Raw genomic sequence first — 13477 nt, forward strand, 5'->3', positions numbered from 1 at the left:
CATTGTTCTAGTTTCTTCCCTGCCTATCAAGGCAAGTCAGCCTCTTTTTCCTGAATCTTCCCTGCCACTCTCTCCCTGGACCAATCCCTGATTCAAACACCCACTTGGAAATCCTCTAATCTATGACGCCCCATTGGGCCCTGTGACCTTTCTCTCTCCTCCCCCTACCCTGACTGGTCCCACACTACTGATGTAATCCCCTTGTTCTACCCTTGAAGTTTCTCTATTGGGTTTTTTTTTTTTTTTTATCTGCCCCCTGGTTTGTGATAGTATTTTAACCCATGCACTGAGGTGCTTAGGGCCCTTTTGACCTGTCCCCTTCATCTGGAATAAACTCGTCCCTGTGGAACCTCAGAACAGAGAGCCTTCTCCTTTCTCCTTTGCCCAGTCCCTGACATTGCTGATTCTGCTGGCTCTTCAGGTCCAGCTGTGGGCAGAACCCAGTTCCCAGCTGTTCCCCACTCCTGGCACAGTGCTGGAGTGCCAACAGAGGTAGCTGGGACTCCGGTGGGCTATGTCACCAACACAATGTACTCTCATCTTGCTTTACCCCAGTACAGGATTCCCTTTCCCAAATCTTGACTGGATGAACAAGCCGGCAGAAAGGAAGAGGAAGATGCCCCAGAACACCCAGGCAGGTGAGGACAAAGTCACTGCCCTTTTCCTCCTCTCTCCTCCATCTCCCAGCCCAGCACCACCCCTGGCTGCAGGACAGCCCCGCTGCCAGCATTATCCTTCCAGGGACAGATTGAAGATATCTCTTTCCCCTTCTCCTGGCTTGGAGACAAATCCCATCCTCTCCTTGTCCCTCCTCCCCCAGAAAAGGAGCTGAGGATGTAGACCAAGAAGGACAAATCCCCATGGCAGAACCTCGTGCAAGAGGCTGTTTTGAGCAGCTCCACAGTGCAAGAATCCAATGGGGAAGAAGATTCCCAGAGATCTTGCTCAAGGAGGAGTTCCAAACCCAGCTCAGGGTGCTCCAAGGAGGAAAGACCCACCCTATGCCAGGATGGCAGCCGGAGATCCAGCTGGAGCTCGGACCTGGTGGTGTATGAGCAGCTTCATGAAAGAGAGAAGCCCTACAAATGCTTAGAATGTGAAAAGAGCTTCAGCTGGAGCTGCAGCCTGGTTCGCCATCGGAAAATCCATATTGGGGAACAGCCCTATGAGTGTGAGGCACATAGGAAGAGTTTAATCCAGAGCTCCAATCTGATCTTTCACCAGATGATCCACCCACAAGCACATCCACACTGGGAGACAACCTATAATTGTCTGGAGAGTGGGAAGAGCTTCTCCTGGCCATCATCCTTGACCAACACCAACAAACCCACCAATAAGGGAAGCCCTGTAACTGCCCCCACTGCACAATGAGCTTTGTCCTCTGTTCCAACTTCATCCCCCATCAGAGGATTCATGTTGGGAAGAGACCTGGTGGCTCACTTTCCCCAAGATCCACATTGGGAAGACACCTGTCCCTTTGCTTGCACCTGGCAATGATGCAAGGTGGGACCAAAGAACACGAGAGTCTGGCCATGTCCCCATCATTATCTTTGATCCCACCTTGCATCATTGCCAGAGACTAAGAAAGGAGCTCTCTCTCTTCCCATAGGAGAAGGGTGACCTTTCCAGGTAGGAGAAAATACATGGCCTGGAAGAGCTGGGTCAGTGTTGTCACAGTTTTCCCTGTAAGTCGTTTCTTTGTCTTATTCATTCTGTTCTCAATATTGTTGTGGTTCCCAGTAACAACTTCCTATCCCAGCCTGGGATCTTTGCCTCTTGTGCCTTCACAAAACAAAACAGGGCCACTGTTTATGCTGCCGGAGCCCTGATCAGTTACCAGGAGGCATTTCTGCTCATCCACGCTGTAGCACTGTGGACTCAATTGAAATTTTGGTATTACTGCAGCTGAATGAGCCTTTGCCCCTGTTTATGCCTGGGCTGATTCCTATCCTTTCCTTTTCATAATTCACCAAACAACAACAGAAGTAATGTAACAATGGCAGCTGAAAATAATTGAAGAAGAGGGAAAAAATCCCCTAGAAATAATTTTGTCAAACCAGAAACAGAATCAACCTTAGTCAAGGATGTGCTGCCCAACCCGGCAGCACAAGCTCCACCAACAGACATGAATATAAAACATGTTTGACACCATAAATGTGTGTGCTGTCATAAACTGCTTTTCCAAAGTGATTTCAACTTCATTTGAGGATTGAAACACATTCATGCTTCAGCACCTGATGTATGAGCTGGGCGCACTAGGCAGCTGAGCTGCTTTGGGCAGCCAGAAATAAGACAAACTTTCTCAGCAGTATTTGGTTTGCTCTCTCTTTAATTTCTTCCCATGCGAGAGGAGACGAACTTCAGACTTACAGCTCCAAGAATATTTGAATTTTAACCACCTCGTAATTCACCTTATCTGGCTTTTTGTACAACCTGGTCTTATAAAACAGATGGATTTTTATTTATTTACTCTGGGACATAAGAACAGCTCAATAGCTGCCCCAATGTTTCATTTTTTCAAACAAAATCATATATAAAACGAATTACATCTGAGAAAGCCAATCAGAGTCAAAACAAGTTGCTGCATTGTTCAGTGAACATAAGCTAATTTTCAGAACTAAACCACAAAGTTGGGAATGTGAGTAAAGGTGTGAAATTGCTATAAAATGAATTGGCAAATTCCGTAAGTTCATGATTAAGCATCACAGATAGATCAAAAGGAGAATATCTTTCTTAATCATCACCATATGATCAAAAGATGTTTAAGTCCTGGGTTTCCAATGAATTTTTTTAAAAGAAGTTGCATTTATCATCATGCTTCAGGAGAAAATAAAAATTGTCATGTTTGCAATTCAGGTAAAGTATATTTTTGAAACAAAACATTTCAGTGCTATTTCTTTGGTTTTTAAACTAGTCCTGTAACTTGGAGATCCTGCTATTTCACAGCTCTTAGCTCACAATATTTTACTCTAATGGAAGTAAGTTTGACTTGAGACTGTAAGACTGTTAGCTATTACAGTTTGTTGGTTTGGGTTTTTGTTGAACACATTTCTAGTAAGGCCACTTTTCTTTGCAACATCTTGCTTTTAATTCTGACACTTCTACCACACCCCCTCCTGTAGATGCACAAACACATGCACAGATAGATGTAAGGCAATCCAAAATTCAAACCCCAGTTAAGGAATTACAGATTTTGGGCCAGGATGTGGAAGCACTACAACATAGCCCTGTAGACATAGACATGAACGATGTGTTGTAAACTCCATGTCAACAGATATGTGACTCTTAGGCAAAAATGATCTTTATATTGAATTTTCTAGAATTTATGGAGCAATGACTTTAATGTGGGAAGTAGCTAAGCAGGACGTTCTGATAGGCTTAAGGAGTCTCGACCCACAACTGCAGAAAGAAATTCACTTCTAAATATAACTGAAAGTGAGATTAAAACACAAAGGAGGTTACATGTTGAGAATTCAAAGCGATAATACAACTTTTTTTTTTTTTTTCATGAAAGATGAAAGAAAAGGAAATAGAAAATTAGGGAAATGCCAAGAAAAAATATGAGAAGCACAGGAAAGGGGTTTCTACCACCATGGCTCCAGCCCTGGTTTCTCTGTCAGCTGTGGCCCCAGGCAGCCAGACCAGCAAGGTGGGGCAGGAAAAGCCTCATAGGAGCAGCCAGGACAGCAAAGGACAGCAATGACAGCAAAGACTCCTGACACTTTGTAGACACTGTGCCATGTTGGGCACTTGTTTATTTAGGGATGTCTTGCTTTTTAAGGACAGATGGTAGCAATGGCATATGCACCACGAGCACCCTCAGGACAATGGCACATCCAGCATGTCCCTCATGAACTCCCTCATGATCTCTGCTCCCTTGAGGAGTCGCTGAGGTCCATCATGTGTCCAGCTCTGCAGGACAACTGAACAAACTACCCAGAGCTGGGGGAAAGCGCTGCAAACAGCACCAGCACCAGCTCCCTTGGAGCAGGAGGAACACGTGTAGCTGATCCTGAGTCAGTGCAAAGTGCTGTTGGGTGGTTTGGCAGCAGAACCTTGACTCGGCACCGTGCAGAAGATGTCCCCTTGTCTGGTTTTGTTTTGTTGGCTGTTTGCTCCCACTGTTGACACTGAGCTGCTGTGGCTGAGGCTGAGACATCCCTCCTACCTTCTCAGCAGCAGGCCCTGTCCAGAACTGTACAAAATATGAGAAAAGCAGCTGGGAAGAACAATGCATGGAATCCTACAGCTCAGGAGCTCTTATGTCAGAGCCCTGCCTGTGCCTTCTGTTTGTCAGCACCTCCTTCTCTATGCACACAGTAGTGACTGGTGAAGGTCTTTTTTGCCTAAGAGCTCTTGAGAACCAAATGCTCTGCTGGGATTCTCACAATCTGTTAAGTTCATTGCAGGGAAACAGAAAAGCAAGGGCAGGGTAGCAGATCAGCTGGAAGCTGGTCACTCCCTGCAAAGGGCTTGTGTGTGATGTGGGAACATCACATGCACGGATGGGCAAGAAGGGTAAATGTGCTCAGGTTGCTGCAGGTGAGGTTTAGGCTCATCTCAAGGGCAGTCAAGGGTGGTGAGCACTGGAAGATCCAGCTCCAGTCCCCATCCATTTCAGTGATGTCTGCAGCCTGGATCCAGAACACCCTGGGGGGCTCCTGTGGCTGGCTTTGCACTCAGGTGAGGATAAGAGGCCATCTGAAGACCCTCACTCATTTCTCTGCCGATTGCCATGAGAAGGAACTCCCTTCTCCCACTGCAGTTCCGGCTTGGAGAAGGCAACAGTGCTGGTGCAGCCACTGCACTGTCATGTTGGCTGTTCCAAAGGAGCCTGGCAAGAACTTGGCAAGGAGTTGGCAAGGATTTGGCGAAGACCCAGCGTGGACCCAGCACAGAGTGGCCTACTGCAATTCCTGCTTCTCTCTCCATCCTTAAGCCAAATGAGCTGTTGGGGTGACTCTGGTTGTCTCTCACTGCAGACCCCTCATCTCCCTTGTTACCACCATGACAGACGGAGATCAAGAACCCTCTCCCCAAGGACTGAGACTGAGACCCCTGCCATAGGGAGTGGAGGGATGGAGGGAATGGTGGTGTGACCACTATTGACATGACCTGTTCTTCTCCAGTAACTTCAATGGACTTATTCTTTATTGTGTTCATCCTCCTTGGGGGTTTCAGTGGACTCACCTGTTCTCCCACAGCAGTTTCAATAAACTCTTATTGTTCTGTATGTTCTCCCCTTTTTCCTCAGTGGACTATAAGTGGACCCCTGGGTTAGGTAGGACTTTGGAGACTTTCCCCACCACACTAAGATGGATCCCCATCATCTGGACCAGTGAGGATCTCACCTGTGTCAATAGCTATTCCCATCCTCCTCTTTTCTCTCTCTCTTCTTCTATTTCCTCTCTGATCCCAATATCACATGTATTCTTTTGGTCCCTAATAAAGGTGAGTTTGTTGTGATTAAACTGATGGTGCCCTGCTGTTTGCCTTTTTTGCACTTTTGGGATTGGCCAACGAACCATCACAACACCCCGCTATGGGCAGATCGTGACACCAGGAGCCGCTGAGGCCGGCAGTGGGCACCAAGGCTGGGGCTCGTGGGCCGGGAGGCGGCTCTGGGGGCTGTGACACGCCAGGGCATGGGTCACAGTGGGAGCTGTGAGCAGGGGCACTTGGCAGCTGAGTGACATGGTTCTGCTGGCTGTGACATCACAGAGGACAGGTGACACAGGCTCCTGTGTCCAGGGGCAGCACAGGGCAGTTGGATTCTGGCAGCCAGTGAGTGCACATGCAGGGGGAATGCTGGGCTGGATGGGAGCTGGGAAAGGTGCCCTGGGGGTTTAAAGCCAGAATGGGAGCTGGGACCCTCAGGGTAGGGCACTGTCCTCTGAGCTGGGGGAAGAGGAGCTTGGAGATGTCAGCGGGGCAGGTGCCCAGAGAGGCTTTGGGGACATTGCAGGTGTCGCCAGCCCCCTGCTCCCTCCCAGCCAGACATGCTGAACTCTCTTTCTTGCACCAGGCCATGTCTCCAACACTGACCTTCCTTCTGGCCCTGTTAGCCACCCATGCTGGAATGAAGGTGAATCAAGAAATTGAAATTAATGAAGTCAGTTGTATGCTGGAGCGTGAAGAATATTTGCATCAAGAGATGGTGCGGCTCCTGCAGGAGATTGAGGGGAGCAGTGGCACCATGGAAGCCCTGCTCTGGTCTGTGATGGAAAAGCAGTGGCTTCTTTTCATCAGTGCAGCAGTCCTGGCTCAGGTTCTTGCTATGGGCTGCTGGCTGGTCAGGAGAAGAAAGCGTGGCTCTGCCAGCAGGAGGAGGCAGGAGGGATCCAGCAGGAAGGAGAAGGTCAGTGAACATGAGAAGGTCAAGGGTATAGGCAGGGTGGCAGCACTGTGCCTGTGCCCAGCCCATCACCAGTGGGCACATCCAGGATAAGGCAGGAGTGGGCTGTCAGCAGCCTGATCTAGGTCAGAATGTCCCTGCTCGTTGCTGTGGGGTCACAGTGGACAGCCTGTAAAGGTCACTCCCAAGCTCAGCTGTTCTGTGATTCTGCAGCAGGGCCTGCCCAGCACAAAGGTGCTGTAGGAGCTGGTGGATGATCTTCTCAGCGTCTGCCGAGTGCTGTCCCGGAGAAACTTCATGCCGGAGCTGCACCCGGCCGCCGGGACGGACACCAGCCCCACCTGCAGCGCCCAGGAGAACAGCAGCACCTACCGCACGCTGGTCATCCTGCGGCCACCGCCCGGCCACTCCTTCAGCCCGGAGAGCAGGAAATGGCCGCCAGCCGAGCGCATCCGCGTGGGGCTGGAGTGCCTGTGCTCCGGGGAGCAGCTGCTGGGGCACACGTGCTTTCTCCACGCCTCTGGTGGCCAGCTGCCCAGCGACCAGGAGTGGTACCTGATGGACACCCTCTGCACGGGCTCCTACTTGGACCCAGAGAAAGTCACCCGCTGGGTGCAGATGTTGGTGGCGTCGGCCTGGCTGCTCCTGCCGCACTCGCGCCGTTTGCAGCTGCCGGCGCTGCCCTGCGGCAAGTCCTGCAGGTTCCGGCTGAGCGGCGCCTCTGGCCTGCACCGCAGCATCGAGATGGTTCTGGCCGTGCAGCAAGGCAGCTCCTGTGCCTGCCTGAGCCTTGAGTAGGCAGCAGCCGTCTCTGCCAGCAGCACTGTGTGGGCCACAGAGCTGCCACCTCTCCGTCTCACTGCCACGATGGCTGTGCTCTTGAGGTGACAGCACTGCAACCAAACAGGAATTGAGGAAGGTGAAGTCAATCATTCCTCATGGGACATTTTTTGTGTTCTGTTAGGATTCTTTAGTTCCTTTATTATGAACTCTGAAGAAGATAGCCAAGTGAAAATACTTCTAAAATCTCCCAAGGCAGAGCTGGGAAGGTTAACATGATTTCAAACATGTCAAAAGTTTTGTTAAGGAAAATTATACATCCAAAGGAGGTTTTCCTACAGTTTTGTATTCTTAAAAAAATAAAATTCAATGATCCAACAAACATTTGGTCTACCATCAAGTCAGGAAGAGGAAGGAGGAGCTGGGTTGGAAGAGTGCCATGTGCATGAGTGTGGGCAAAGCTGGTTTACCACGAGGTTGGTGCGGCAATAGGATATATAAGGGTGACTGTCCCTTTTTCTTTATTCAGTCCCTTGTTGCAGTTCAAAAAACCTTTTAAAATTTTAAGAAGTGAGGCGTTGTTTCTCACAATGCATAAAGCTGATGCAATATCAGGTGTATAAAAGGTGGAGCCACCATTTTGTTCACGAGCCTTTAGCATTTTGCCACACACCCAGCGGTGTCCCTTTTGCTTTGCTGATCTTTTTATTGTTCTCAATAAAAGGTGTAAAATTCATTCCCACTTGGGGTCTGGGTCATTTATAACAAGCAGCAGGCAGAGGCCCTCAGCCGTGCCTGTGCCTCAAGGGCAGGAGCACAACGGAAATGAACAGTGCTAATATCTTTATTAATGTTCAGCTCGTTATTAAAAAGATCAGCTGGGCAGCGGAACAACACAGAGCTCAGCCCCGCTGTTGTAGCTTTCCCAGGTAGCCAAAGGGTGAGGAGGTGTGGAGAATCTGTCACTGAAGTCCAGGGCAGCAGCTGTCCCCTCTCCTTTCCTCATGGTAACACCAGGGAAATCTGCCTCTTTGTTCCTGGTTCGCACAGCTCATTCCAGTCTAATCTTCCGTAGGTGATGGTGACAGGTCAAACATTGATCAGGGGATGTGTTTCCCTCTTCCTCAGCTAGGGCACCTGTCTAGCCCCCTCTGCTGTGTTTAGTTCTCCATTTAGAGGTGTCTTTATCCCCCAAAACACGTCCCATAGTTCCACCGGTTGCCCTATTTGCATCTTATTACTAGAATGGCAAGTGGGTGATGGGGGTGAGGTGGGGGGGAGGGGGGGGAAGTGATCTCCACGTAGTTTAGAGAAAACAAACATAGAAATTAGATAATTAACATGTAAATATCAGTACTCAGCTAGAGCCAGCAGTCATCCTAGTATTGCCATGAGAGCCAGGAAGGCTCTTTTGTTCATTACAACAGCCAGGAGCTGGCGAGAGGGGCAGCTCGCCCACCTGGCCCTAGCAGGAGCTGCTCACCTCCGAGGCTCCGGCGCTTCCCAAAGAGAAGGGCCCGGCTCCCAGGACACCCTGGAGCCCTGCAGTGAGTGGAGCCATCGGTGCTATAAAGACAGTACAGCCAGCACAGGTTGAGGAGAAAGAGATGAGGCTCTTTCTGTGCCACGCTGTGTTAGAGGGAATGCCGCGGGAGACAAGACTCATGATATCATGATCATCAAGTCTCAGTTTATTGTGACAGATTACACAGTTTATATATGTTCATTAATTAGCTCATACATATTGCAAAAGCCAAGCTCATGATTGGTTGCTATGTGACTTGTACTATTATCTTAAAAGTATCTTTATGATCGATACATGCCTGTCCAGCTGGCCTTGCAGTTAGAACAGCTTAGTACTCCTTTGTTCTTCTCTATCTACTTCTACATACCAAGCAGTTTCAATATCCTGCTTTCTGCACACCATCTACTCTTCAGGGCCATGTGAACTTTGCAGCAGTCACATAGCCCTCTCTATTTGGATTAATTTTACAGTATCATGTCCCTTGTCGTTCAACCATTCCTCTGTCAGGCTCTCTTCATCTCCCCCGTTTTCCTTTTGTACAAGAAGGTGTGCATTCAGCATTTTCTGCAAAAGCTGCTGCATCAAGCCTTGCAAGCAATTAAACACACAGGGCAAAACAAGCAAAAGTATCACAATTATGCTTAGAACTATTATGCCGTATTTGATAATGTCTCTTAACTATGGTCCGATCCCCAATCCTTTTAGCTATCTTTTTAAACCTAATCTATCCTCTATCTTTAACTGTTGAGTTAGCTTGGTCAATTTTCGTATTTGCTTCTGGATAGATGTAGCGTGATCAGATAAGTTCATACAGCACATTCCTTCAAATTCTTCACAACTATGACCTTGGGCTAGAAGAAGTAAATTAGTGGCAGCTGTTCTGTTTTGCAGAACTGCATGACAGATACTACCTATATTTGTGGCAAGCTCACTTAACATTTTAGATGAAATATTAATTTATTTTTCTGTCCAGTAGGCTAGGATTTTTAATTGTGTGAGAGCTTGCACTGAAGCAACTCGTGGGGTGAAAAATGAGGTTAGTATTACAGAAGTGCACCCCACTTCATATTTCTCATGGTTTTGATTGTTCTGTTTAACATGAAAGGAACAAACTTAATTCTAAATACAAACTATATTTATGATAAACTTAATGTTATGCTTTTGATTATCTAATTGATTGTCCCTCTTTTTCTTTTGCCATTGAAAAGCAATGGTAAAATGAACAGAAAAATCACAGGCATTACTAAAACTCATTAAAACTTAGTAAAAAAAGTCTATAACATAATTAAAAACACACTTATGAAAAAACCCAAAGTCTACAATCTTCTGTGGGTGAAACACAAATCTTTGTACAATTCACTTTTGCTGTGCATCCTCTGATTTACTTCTGGAGAGATTAGTGTTCTCTTGAAATTGATAAGTTTAACATTCTTCAATGAAATCTATCCAGATTCTGCACCTGCTAAAACACAAACAAACTCAACACTCCCCAGAGGGACTGGAGGGTCCTCTCTCAATTCTGTTTCCTAAAATTTGCATGAAGAAATGGAAATATCAACATCTTTATAATAAACATGAAAAAACATCAAGAACAAAACAATGCATATAGTAAAGAAACTAACAACAAATAAAAATCAATCAGATAATACACAATTAATATTACATATAAAATCACAGTTACCAAGTGCTACACTATCAAATTGTCATCCCAGAGTCTGCAGCAGCTGATAAACCTTAAAACAACAGAGATTTGGATAAAACATGTCCGGATCATGTCTCTCCAAAACTCCCTTTGAGGCTCAGCTGCCCTACATGGTCAAATTGTCAAGCCAAAAGGACTTGAATACTTTTTGATGCAGAAAACACCTGGGTCAATCACACCATCCACGTAGAGCCAGAGCTTGGCCAGAGCTCAAACTCTAATTGGAGGATATGTTTTAACACATTATAATACAAAAGTCCTAGAAATAACAGTTATAAGTAAAAAACCTTATTATTAAAACTTTATCAAACTATCAAATAATTGAACCTGTCTAAAATCTCTTTCAAGACAAAAATTCTCTAAATACAACAAACCCTTTCTTCAGAAATCTGAAAATTTGAAGTCTGAAATCTTGAACTAAAATTTGGACAATGAATTTTTAAAGGAAGATGAATTGCAGCTGCATAAAAGATTGGATAAAGAAAACACATGAGTAGTTAAAAAATCAAAAACACAGGATCCTGAAAAAATATATTGTAATCAATCACCTAAAGAGACAATAAAACATATGAAAACTGACTGTAAATACTATAACAACACCTTAATACCTTAATACCTTAATAATAATTCTTATCACAAAAATCAGACAACTCACATTTTATGATCAACCTATTAACAAGAAATGTTTAAAATAGTTTAAGACAATCCTTTTAAAGCACTCATATAACATTAGTAACAATCACTACTTATCATTACTTACAAAAACTTAACAATCACTATTTATCGTATTATCTATAAAACTTAAAAATCACTATTACTTATATTATTATCTATAAAAACCCAAAGACAGAGATTACAAACTCAATACTAAAATTCCATCAGATGACATTTTCTTAACTCTTTGTTTTCAGAGACATTTTTGGTAATTAAATCATTAATAAAATTTCTATCTTTATACAGTGATTTTTATCTATATCATATTTGAAATAACATTGATTCACATAATGTTCATCCTTCTTGGTATCTTGGAAAACACTCGGTACTGCTGTACTTTTTCATTACGTCTCTGACTCTTGTAAGAAATTGGAAAGATGCTGTTGAAATTTTTGCTGTAGTGTCGCGATCCCGCCACCGGTGGCGCTGCTGCTCTCGGCGTTGTCGCTGCCATGGCAACCAGGACTGTGCCGCCATCTCCGCCGCCATTGCTGGGCGCTGCGGGGCGATGAGGGGCGGCGCCGCCTCGCTCCCGTCCTTGTTGTGTCACCTTGTGGATGGGAGAAGAGACACCCCCGCCACGGCCGCGCCCTGCCTGCTCCGGCTCCAGCGCGGCCGAGCCCCCAGGAACGCCCCTCTCCCCCCTTGCGCTGCTGCTCGGCAGCAAGGAGCCTTCCGTCTCTCGGCTGATGTCCGCTCCGCCCCGGGCTCGCCTCCGGCTCGGTGCTGGCCGGCCCCGCTCTGTCTGGCCCCGTGCCCGCTCCGTTCTACCTGATCCCCGTTCACACAAAGTGAATTTGGGATCCCAGTCCCGTTGCATAAAGCAATTTGGATCTCAATTTCCAGCACCTCAATGCTACTAGTGTCTATGGGAGGTACAGGCATTTCAGAAGCAGAGATGGGAATGGGAAAATTTGTGAGAACCGGAGGGTTTGGCTCACTGGAGAGAAGCGAGGGTTTACATTCCTTATTTTTCTCCAGAGCTGTCCGTATCACTTCCACCGCCCTCTTTTCTGCCTGACACATTAACAATTCGTTATCAACCACTCTCCAAAGTTTACTCATTTTCTTGCCCGGTTTATCCTCATCTAACACTAATTCCCACAACTTATCCCTATATCTTCTCCATTCTGAAAGTTTATGAACACTATGGGGGTTAACGAAAAAGCCGTAAGACTCAGCATGATGAAATAGCGAAGGGAGATCCTTATCTAAGTCAATCCCCCTAATCTGCCTTTTTCTAAGAGAAGCACTAAATAAATCATATGCTGCTTGCCTTTCCATGATTACGTCGGTACCGTTGCTGGCTCCTTCAGGCTTCGGCAGCACGTATCGGCTGAGCCCGCTTCTACGGTCACTCAGGGTGCGGAGAAGAGCGTTTCACCTCTTCTCTTTATTTTCGCCGTCGTTCCAGCCGCAGGACCCGCACTCCAACGCAGCACATCTCTCGCCTTAGGCTCGGATCAGGTCCCTGCTTTCGGGCGCCAGTTGTTAGAGGGAATGCCGCGGGAGACAAGACTCATGATATCATGATCATCAAGTCTCAGTTTATTGTGACAGATTACACAGTTTATATATGTTCGTTAATTAGCTCATACATATTGCAAAAGCCAAGCTCATGATTGGTTGCTATGTGACTTGTACTATTATCTTAAAAGTATCTTTATGATCGATACATGCCTGTCCAGCTGGCCTTGCAGTTAGAACAGCTTAGTACTCCTTTGTTCTTCTCTATCTACTTCTACATACCAAGCAGTTTCAATATCCTGCTTTCTGCACACCATCTACTCTTCAGGGCCATGCGAACTTTGCAGCAGTCACATAGCCCTCCCTATTTGGATTAATTTTACAGTGTCATGTCCCTTGTCGTTCAACCATTCCTCTGTCAGGCTCTCTTCAGCCCATATGCCAAGGGCAGTGTAGTCTGGAGGGCATGAATGAAGAAGAGCCATCCCCACTTTCAAACCGTACCAAAGACACCAAAAAATGTCACTTTGTAGCTTTAAGAGACAGCTGACAACTCAGAAGGAAATGCTGAGTGTATTCACAGGGTGAAAAAAAAGGGAATCTTCCAGGCAAGTTAAAGTTTCAGAAGCTTTATTTTCAATCCTAAATTATAATCCTACTCTACAATCCTACTCTACAAAACTACTCTTCAGTCCTGTTCTTAGCTGGTTATGGAATAAATGGTCCTGATGTGATTATCGCAGTTGGTAGATAGTTCTTGTTGGTAAGTAATGGAGGGAGGGAACAGTTTTCTGTGTCCTTTTGGGGGATTGCCCCAATTTTCTGGTGTCCTCCGTTCATTTTGGGATACCACACCTCCTTTTTGGGCATCTCCACCCAGCGATTTTGGCTTCCACTCCTTCCACTTTGGGGTCCCCCTTTAACTTTGTGCACC

At 46.3% G+C, this 13477-nt stretch overlaps 1 pseudogene; it reads left to right on the forward strand.

The window, feature by feature from the left end:
* The first annotated feature begins 586 nt into the window (after positions 1-586).
* Positions 587-7153, forward strand: LOC146763710 (inositol 1,4,5-trisphosphate receptor-interacting protein-like 1; annotated as a pseudogene).
* Positions 7154-13477: the final 6324 nt, after the last annotated feature.

This window comes from Lonchura striata, chromosome Z, assembly GCF_050655825.1.
Source record: "Lonchura striata isolate lonStrDom1 chromosome Z, ASM5065582v1, whole genome shotgun sequence".
Lineage (NCBI taxonomy): Eukaryota > Metazoa > Chordata > Aves > Passeriformes > Estrildidae > Lonchura > Lonchura striata.